Raw genomic sequence first — 10,116 nt, forward strand, 5'->3', positions numbered from 1 at the left:
AGGCCCTCTGCATAAGTGAGACAGTTGTGTAGCTTGATCTGTTTGAAGGGTCCCTGGCAGTGGGATCAGGATCTATCTCTGGTGCATGAGCTGACTTTTTGGAGCCCATTACCTATAGTGGAACACCTTGGACCATAGTTTATAGCGGGTCCATAATAAAAGCAATGAAACTAAAATTACTTTCAAAATGTCTGCCCCCAAAGGAACTGTCTTTCTTGAGGGATGTAAGAGTAGGCTTAGAACTAGAATGTTCTATAATGTAACTGAAAATTTTACTCCACATGCTCAACCATATCTTCTAATGTAGCACATATTCATAAATTCCCCACACCTATAATTCATCTCTAAGAAATTTTACCTTTCTATGCATTGATGATTATGTTTTGGATACTCATATATCTTCATTTATTCTTTAGAGCCTCTGAGATCCTCCAGTGCTTCAGAAACTTACTGGTATTCTCAGCAGCCATGCCTATATTTGGCTCCACTAGGAAGTTTCTTACCTGAGACTATGTGATGTTTCTTAAATAGGAAGTTTTGCCTAAGCCTCACCACTTGTGAAGAGTAGCTACACTGTGGTCAGTATACTCCCAGATACTCAGGTTATTGACTTCATTGTTCTGCCTTCCTTGTGGAATATTTGCAAGCTGGATTATTTTTTTCAGTTGGGCCCTTAAGCATAAAAAGAAAATTTTTTCTTTTAACCAATACTTCCAAATTTTGGAATTTTACCTGTATATAACCCAATTCTGGACTTTGGATATAGCAAGACAAGATTTCCCAGAATTTAACCCCTTGCCTAGAAGATCTGGGCCCCCTTTTATTAGTAATCCAAGAGGGTAAGGCATCTTCACCCCTTCCTGACAGGGAATCCTTCAGGAGGAAGTTGTTATAGAACAAACTCAATGCTCTTACCCTCAAAGATTTGAATTGCAAATCTTTGAGAACAGAAATTCAGAGCAGGTAGGCAGGCAGGCATAAGCATGATAGTGTCATATATATCTACCCTTTCTACAGATAAGTACAGCCTGGTGTATGAGTTGGGAGTTGTACATGAGGTAACCAGGGAAACAACAGTTGTTTCATGACGGTTGTGTCTCTAGGTAGTTAAAATGCACTTCATGGTTAACATCCTTGAAACTGCAGTTAGATTGTTCCCACTGCATCAAAAATCAAGGTTCTCCAAACACTCTCAACAGCCATTCATGCACATCAATGAATATGCAGATTGAGAGCATGGAAAGAAAATCACACAGTCATCTTGGTCCGAAATCAAGTGCAGTACAATTGGACACAAAAGATGGGCAATTTAACAATGGCATCACAAGAGGGAAGGAACTGTAACAAACTTCTTAGGAGCTCAGAACACAGAACCCAGCAGGACACCCGACCCACACCATGATTCAACCTTCTTAAGCCTCTGGAGTACACTGTCACTTTGTTTTGCTAAATAAACTTCTGCTTAAACTGTCTCTGTCTCTGTATCTCTGGCTAGATTCTTTCCTTCCAGAATTAAGGAACCAAGAAAGACTTCTGTCCAGTTATAAGGTGTCACTGTCAATGGAAATTTACAGACTTGACCTTAAGTGATTAGTCAAACAAATATTGTGTGCAATTACTTTTAGCCTATGAGTATAAAGGACATATGAAATGAAATACATGAATTTCAAGTTTAGGTTTGGATTTCATTTAAAAGCATCACATTCTTTACACGCAAATATTTTAAAAAACAAAAGCATAAAATAAAATTTAGAAATATAAAATTTTATATATAGGCAGAAATGTATAAATTATTATTTCAGAAGAGTATGGAAGTAGATTATAGAATTGGAGTTAAGGAAAAAGTTGTTTTAACAAGGATCAAGAGGATATCAGAATCATAAAGTAGAATTTAATTAATTTCAAACTAATTATATATGAGACCTTGTCTCTAATGTTGGAAGTCCAACTTTGCTTATAGAGTGGCTAAAGGGATTATTAAGTAAAACTATAGAGAAGAAAACAGACTGCCAAACAAAATAGGAAGGGTAGTCACAGTACATCAGACCACTTGAAGCAGAGAAATGAAAACTATGCCACAGAATAAAACTGATATGAGAGGGGTAGAAATACAAGCAGACCAGCACATAGGCTGTGGGTGCAAGGTGATTTGTGGGAAATCGATAGCATCATTTCTGTGTGTGAGGAAGTAAGGCATTTGAGGTATCAGACCCTTTAAATAGTCATATGATTATATTATTCCTCATTTTCTATCAATAAGTAAATGAAAGGGACTCTTTCTGAGAATATTCTCTGTTGTGGATCACTGGCAACTGATTTTTTTTTTTTTTTTTTTACAATTACAATGAACCTCAGCTTTTGATAGATTTTGATGGTATAAGAAATCTAGAGTTCTTGGGCACATCTGGTTTTGGCTACAACTCTGATTCTGGTCTTTGGTGTCTATTTTTTTGGTGTCTCTAACAAGACTTCTTCATGTTTCTATCTTACCTGACTCCACTCTTCACTTTCATGATTTTTAAATTTCTCTCCCTCAGAGCTTAGACCTTTCTTTAAATCCTTAAAGCTAGCTACAAGACAGTCCACATATCACTCATCTATAGTAGCCCCCCACAACCCTTATTTTGAGATAATGTTTCTTCACATTGTATTAGCTGGTCTGGAATTCACTAGGTAGATCATACTTGCCTTGAAATTGATGCAGTCCACCTGTTTCTGAGTCCCAAATTTTGGGACTACAGGTATATGTCACTATGCATGATGAACCTAGCCTTTTGATGGTTCTGTTCTCTTGAAGTTCTGGCCTCACCCAAACTGGTTTGCTTTCCTCTCATGAAGTGCTGAACTAAATTCTTTCACCACCCCTACCCCAAGCTTTACCAATGGAGGAGATGTAGCTCTGAAGTTTGGAACCATGGGGTAATATAGATTAACTTGTCTTGAAATCAGAAGGAGTGAAGAGTCACCCGTAGAGGGGGAGATACACATAAAGAATTAAGTATTTTGATGTTTGTAAAAATGTGGGAGGAAAGAGAAAGTAGGAGAAAGAGAAGGAAGAAGAGAAGGAGGAAGTAAAAGAAAAAGTTAAAAGTCAGTGACTTGTCTTAGTTAAAGTTTCTATTGCTGTAAAGAGACACCATGACCACGAAAACTCTTATAAAGGAAAACATTTAATTGGGGCTGGCTTACAGTTTCAGAGGTTTAGTCCATTATTATCATGGCAGGAAGCATGACAATGTACAGGTAGACATGGTGCTTGAGAAGGAGCTGAGAGTCTTACATCTTGATCCACAAGCAACAGGAAGTGAACTGTCTTGCTGGGTGTAGCTTGAGCATAGGAGACTTTAAAGCCCACCTCCATAGTGACACACTTCCTCTAACAATGCCACACCTACTCTAACAAGGCCATACTTCCTAATATGTGACATTCCCTTTGGGGAACATTTTCTTTCAAATCACTATATTCTACTACTCCCTGGACCTCGAAGGCTTGTGGCCATATCATATTGCAAAAATGCATTCAGCTCAACTTCAAAGGTCTCCATATACTATAACAGTCTAAAGTTCAAAGTCTCTTCTGAGATTCATGCAATCTCTTAACTGTAATCACCTGTAAAATTAAAATAAAAAAGGCGGGTCACATACTTCCAACATATCATGGTATAGGATATACATTACCATTACAAAACACAGGGAAGGGAGCAAAGTGAAGAAAAAACAGACAAAGCAAGACAGAAAAGAAGCTGGGCAAACTCCAAACCTTGTATCTCCATATCTGATGTCAAAATGCTCTTCAGATCTCCAACTCTTTTTTTGTTTGTTTGTTTGTTTTTTGTTTTGTTTTGTTTTGTTCTTTGAGACAGGGTTTCTCTGTGTAGCTTTGTGCCTTTCCTGGAACTCACTCTGTAGCCCAGGCTGGCCTCAAACTCACAGAGATCCACCTGGCTTTGCCTCCCGAGTGCTGGGATTAAAGGCGTGCACCATCACAGCCCGGCCAGATCTCCAACTCTTATCAGCTTTGTTGACTGCAACACACTTCTCTCTCTTGAGCTGGTTCCACTCCCTGTTAGCAGATTTCCTTAGCAGGTATCCCACTGTTCTGGCATCTCTAATATCTTTGGGTCTCCAAAACAATCCAGGCTTCACCTCACAGCTTCATACAATGGCCTCTCTGGGCCTCCATTCAGGGACACCCCTGATATATGTTTGGACTCAGCAGCTTTCCTTAGACTTGTATGTTGCAGGATATTTATTTGCACTGCCACTCTGTGACTGACAATAAAATTTACCTTGAATCAGAGGGTGGAGTCAACAGTTGATTGACCTGAATTTGGTTTTGGGCACAGGAAGATATAGGAAGGGGATTAGAGAGATTCATGGTCCTTTTTGATCTGAGAACTGTGAAGAGTTAGGGTCAGCTGATTGTTCCTTCATTGCTCTTTGGATCTGTCAAGTTTTTACTCCAGTATCTGACTCGAGTTTTTGTCGATATTAGAATAATTTAGGTAAACACATCACTTAGAGGCAAATTCCATAATCCCTTTCTTTTATCATTAACTCTAAAGCCAGAATCATGTGGCCAAAGCTGCCAAGTTCTGCTGCTTCCTGGGGCTGGAACATGACCCCCCTTTTCAATTACATCTTCACCAGCTTTCTGTTTTCCATGGTGTCCTTCACTGCCTAAGACTGATTGTTCTGGAACTTGCTCTGTGGACCAGGCTGGCCTCAAACTCAGAGATCTGCCAGCTTCTGCCTCTAGAGTGCTAAGATTAAAGGCATGTTCCACTACATCCATCTCTAAGCTTTTCCTTAATTCCTTTTCACAAGCTGGAAATTTAGCTGGGTAGGATCTTGCCCTGAGGTCACCACTCCCTTTATTCCATTTCTTGATCTGTTTATCTCCTTGAACACAGGACTTAGCTCCATTCCACTTCCTGGTGCCTTTTTTCTCCTCAAAGTGTACACTTTATAGTTTTACTTGTTCAATTTGTTCTTTTTCATTTTAAATCTTCATTAGAGCTACCACTAATAACCACACGACAGAGTCTATACTAGGCTGTTTTGAGATTTCCTTTGCTAATGGAACTAATCTAAAACTCTTCAATTTGAACTCCAGCAGACTTTTAAGACAAGGGCAAAAAGCAGCCACATTTTCACCAAAGTATCATGAGAATGATCTCTAGGCAACATACTAAAATTCTTCTCTTCTGAAACCCCTTGAGCCAGGCCTGAACAGTTCAAATTACACCCAGCTACACTGTCTTCCATGCTCCTGTTAGGATGGCCCATTAAGCAGTGCTTAAGGTGTTCAACTGCTTTTCTAATCCACAGTACCAAGGTCCATATTCCTTCAAACAAAAGCACAGTCAGGCCTACTACAACAACACCTCAGTCCCTGACATCAACTTCTGTCTTAGCATTTCTATCGCTGTGAAGAGACACCGTGACCATGGAAACTCTTATAAAGGAAAACATTTCGTTGGAGTGGCTTACAGTTTCAGAGGTTTAGTCCATTATCATCATGATGGGACATGGAGGCATGCAGGCAGACATGGTACTGGAGAAGGAGCTGAGGATCCTACATTTTGATCCATAGGCGACAGGAAATGAACTGTCTTACTGGCAGTATCTGGAGCATGAGAGACCTCAAAGCCCACCCCCACAGTGACACACTTCCTCCAACAAGGCCACACCTACTCCAACAAAGCAACACCTCCTAATAGTGCTACTCCCATTGGGGGTCATTTTCTTTCAAACCACCACATGATTATTCAACTCAGATTTTGGAACTGAGGCTAGCCATAAGCTAATACCATTTGTCATGTTTCCTCATTGTGTTTTATATGACAAAAATGAATATGGTATTGGAATTTTTTGCTTGTTCTTTTCATTTATTTGTTTATTTTTTGAGACAGAGTTTCTCTGTGTAGCTCTGACTGTCCTGAATCTTGCTCTCTAGACCAGGCTGGGCATGAACTCAGAGATCAGCTTTCATCTGGATTCTGAGTTCTGGGATTAAAGGAGTGTGTCACCACACTCAGCAAGGTATTTTAATTATTCTTCAAATTTATGTGAGAAATTATATAATAAGGTTTGGCCTTACATAATTTTGCATCAATCACTTGGCCATAATAACTAGATAGCCAGGAGAGAAAAGATTCCTGTAAACAAATGAAATTTACCTACTCTATGTCTCCTCTGTCTCTCTATACCAGTGTTTGTGTGTCTGAATGTGGGTGTGTGGGCATACAGGTGTGGCCACCCAGGGAGGCATGTGTGGAGGCCACAGATTGCCATCCAGTCATCTTCCTCACTGTTTAAGGCAGGATCTCCACTGAACCCTGAACACTCCGTTTTATCTAGACTCCCAGGATTCTTTTGTTCTTCACCTCCCAGCTCTCAGATTAGCATGTGCACTGTGACACCTGGCTTTAAAGCTGGTGCTAGGGGTCCAAACTCAAGTCCTTATGCTTATGTAGCAAACACTTTACCCATTGTCCCATTTCCCTAGCCTTGAAATTTAATTTGATTAGGTAAAGTATTGGTCTCAGTGCAAAGGTCTTAATTCTGATTCTTAAGCCCCACCCACTGTAGGAACAGTGTGTGTGTGTGTGTGTGTGTGTGTGTGTGTGTGAATGTGAAATTCTATTTTTCTGATCATTAGTGGCAACTTAAAACACAAAATGTAACTTGATTGTTGTACTCAGACTTCTTATCATGTAGCTAAATAAAACCTATTGTTACGTGGAAATTCAAACGTAAGAGTACTATATTGGAGTCTAAATTGATATCTTTGAAGACATCTAGATATAGGCTTAATTTCTCTCCTCCCTACTCCCTTGCCCAAAACAACTAGATTCTAACTCCAAATTTTTTGGTTACTTGTACGAGCAGAAAGATTTCCATCATCTACATGCTGCACAAGACAAACCATCCAGTCTGAAATACGTTGGTTTCAGTGTTACCTCTGTAACAACAGAGACTCACCTAGGGAGATGTGGCTGGACCTAGATTTCTTAATTGAATTGGGAGGCAAATCACTGAAGTTTTTTCTAATGCTTATTACCCCACTTGGAAAAAAATGACAATGATAATTCTACCCTAGTTTTGTTGAAAATTCTTAAATGTTTCTATATTCATTTATACATGGTCTGTTTTTAGAGATTTGATACACTTACTCTGTTGTTAATAATGTTTCAATGAAATCTTATTAAAAAATTGCGGTATTTTCTCAATTTTTGAAATTATAACAAAAAATCTCAATTTTATTAAAAGTGTAGATTATCAGAAAGTATGACTTTTAGTAGTATTTATTTTACTTAGTATATTTTTGGAAATGTAATGATTGCATGCTAAGAAATAAAAGCAAATAAGCCATATGCAAGTAAATAAAAATATCTGTTGTGTCAACCATAACATTAATCATGCAGCTAAAGTACTAATTAGATGTGACTTCCAAGGCATTGGATGCTTTGTAATTATGTTTACAATGGAGTCTGTGCCTTTTGAAGTTTCTTTTTAAGTCTTCAGAGTTATCAATTTCTCTGCTCTGGGATATTTTCCTATGTTTTATAACGTTGTTACATTTGTTTTTTAATCAAAAGAGTAGGTTTTATGAAGGTCTTGTCTCTATCCCCAATCTAATTTTGGTTTAAACTCATCAAGCATTCTGAAACAGAACAGCCCCCACCTCCAGAAACATTCACGGGTATTTTTGCATCTGATTTCCCAGATTCTCTCAGAGTTCTTTTCTTTCCTGTACCTGAGACTCCCCTGGTCATTATGTAGCCATATTCTTGTTTTCTCAGTGGTGCTCTAGCACTGAGTTTCTGTTTCTTTGTCTCATATGAGATTGCTGGAAGTTTTCTGCTTTCCTTTGTCCTTGGTGATGAGACAAATACAACTGTCTGGTCTTCTCATCTGTAAGGGTAAATGTCTGCAGATGTCTATGGAGTACAGAGAGGCAGAGAGACTCTACTGACATATTTACATGTGTGGCATGCTGAGTTGAAGTTTTATTCCACTTTCCTGCCGTACACTTACACTATGCTGCAATAATGCTTATTGATGATTGCTGGTATTATATAGATGCAATGAACACACTAATAGCCAAAGAAAGACTATCATTGCTTTGATTTTTGATAACCATTCTTCCTCTTTTGTGGAATAAAAGCACAATCAGCTTGTTTAACTAGACTAAAATATAATCTCCTGACACTGGAAAAGTGTCTGGATTTTGTATTAATCATATAGTGCGTTACTATTTCATTTAAGTGTTACTTACTTATATATAATTTATTCTAATAATCTAATTCAAAGGAGTAAAATTTTCCAGGGAAGTTGCATTTTGCTGGTTAGAAAACCATTTCATTGGATTAAATGGAAGCAACTTAAAGCCTAACTTTGAATAGGGTGTTTTCTGATAATGCTCAGGATAATGCTCCCTCCCAAAGAGCTGAAGCCAGAGAAAGCAGCCCACAAAGAGGCTGAGTCCATTTGATATGTTGATAGAGTCATGGTCCATAAAGGTTTCCTTGTGCAGGTTGTCTCTCCGGCATCACAAAGTTTAGTTCCTGAGAATCATCACCAAGGCAGAGCATCACCAGATCTGTTGCAGCACAAATTCTGGGAGTGTTTCATTTCCACCAAAACAGTTTCTCCATGGTTTACATATTTAGATTCCTTTTTTGTTTTGGGGGATTTTTAGTGCCAATGGTTATACAAATCATTAAATGGGCTTGGGATTTATTTCTCTTTTCGTACCTGCTGCTACTGCATTAGTTATAAAAGGAGTGGGCAAGAATCAAAAGTATTAATGATAGTAATAGAAAAAACTTAATTTATTGTTTTCTTATTTTTTTATACGATGTGTTTTGATCATGTTTTCCCCTCTCCTGCTCTTCCCAGATCCTCCCTGCCTGCCTTCCTACCAGACCTTATGTTCTTTCTGTGAACTTAAAAAAAAAAGCCAAAACAAACAAAAAAAGCAAAACAATGGTACACACACACACACACACACACACACACACACACACACACACACACCCCAAACCATGGAATTCACTTTGCCTTGTGTTGGCTAACTATTCCTGGTCATGAGGCCTGTCCTGGAGTGTGGTTGGTATACTCCAATGACACTCCACTAGAGAAAAATGTTTTTTGGTTTTTTTTTTAATGTATCAAGTATAAAGGAAAACAAACAAAAAACCAAACCAAAACAACCAAATCTTATCTTTACTCTTTTTAAGTTCTGTGTATCTGACTGAATAAACCAAAAGGCAGATTAACAGAGAACATACATTTTTATTTAATAATTTTACAGATACAAAGGAGACTTTGTGAGTTAAGGAAGACCAAAAGAAGTAACTAGTCCTAAGAACTTCGAAATTTTAGAGGTAAAGAATACTAAACTGTGAAAATTGATAGTACAAAGGGAAAAGTTAGTTTTAGCTTGTAAGGTATAATAATTTTTGAGAAAGTAAAATATATGTTGGAAATTAATTAAGGGTTCAGGTCACATTACCAGGCTTGCTTATACTGATCCATTTCAGTGTCCACTCAAGCGTCAAGTGTTCAGAATAGTCTCATCTCCCTACTTTGGGGATGGTTTTGCATACATGAGGGATTTGCTATATTGTGGAAAGTTGGAGAGTCCTTTCTACACTTATTGTTCCTTCATCATCATTAGCTCAAATGCCTAATATGCCTAAATGACATATTTTGTGGTAGAGTGTTCTGAAGCCATTCATTTCCTCTGTCTAAAACTTCAGTGTAAGTTATTTTAAAGTAAAAGCAGAATTGGTATCTGTTGGGGAAAGAATTTGGCCAGTATCTGAGTAGTGAGAGCTCTGCAAAGGAAGCAGAGAAGGTACATTAGGAGAAAATACATGGAAAAGAACAAATGGAAGCACACTGCTGTAGCTGTAGAATTTTTCTACAGCTCCCACTGCCAAGTCCCGCCAGTCCTGGAGCCCACTTATAAAATAAACACACATACTCTTACATTATTTAAACTGCTTGGCCATTAGCTCAGGCCTATCATTGTCTAGCTCTCACTCTTATATTCAGCCCATTTCTATTCATCTTTACTTTGCTACGTGGCTCATGGCTTACCGG

The sequence above is a fragment of the Peromyscus eremicus genome, chromosome 3 (genome assembly GCF_949786415.1).
Source record: "Peromyscus eremicus chromosome 3, PerEre_H2_v1, whole genome shotgun sequence".
NCBI lineage: Eukaryota > Metazoa > Chordata > Mammalia > Rodentia > Cricetidae > Peromyscus > Peromyscus eremicus.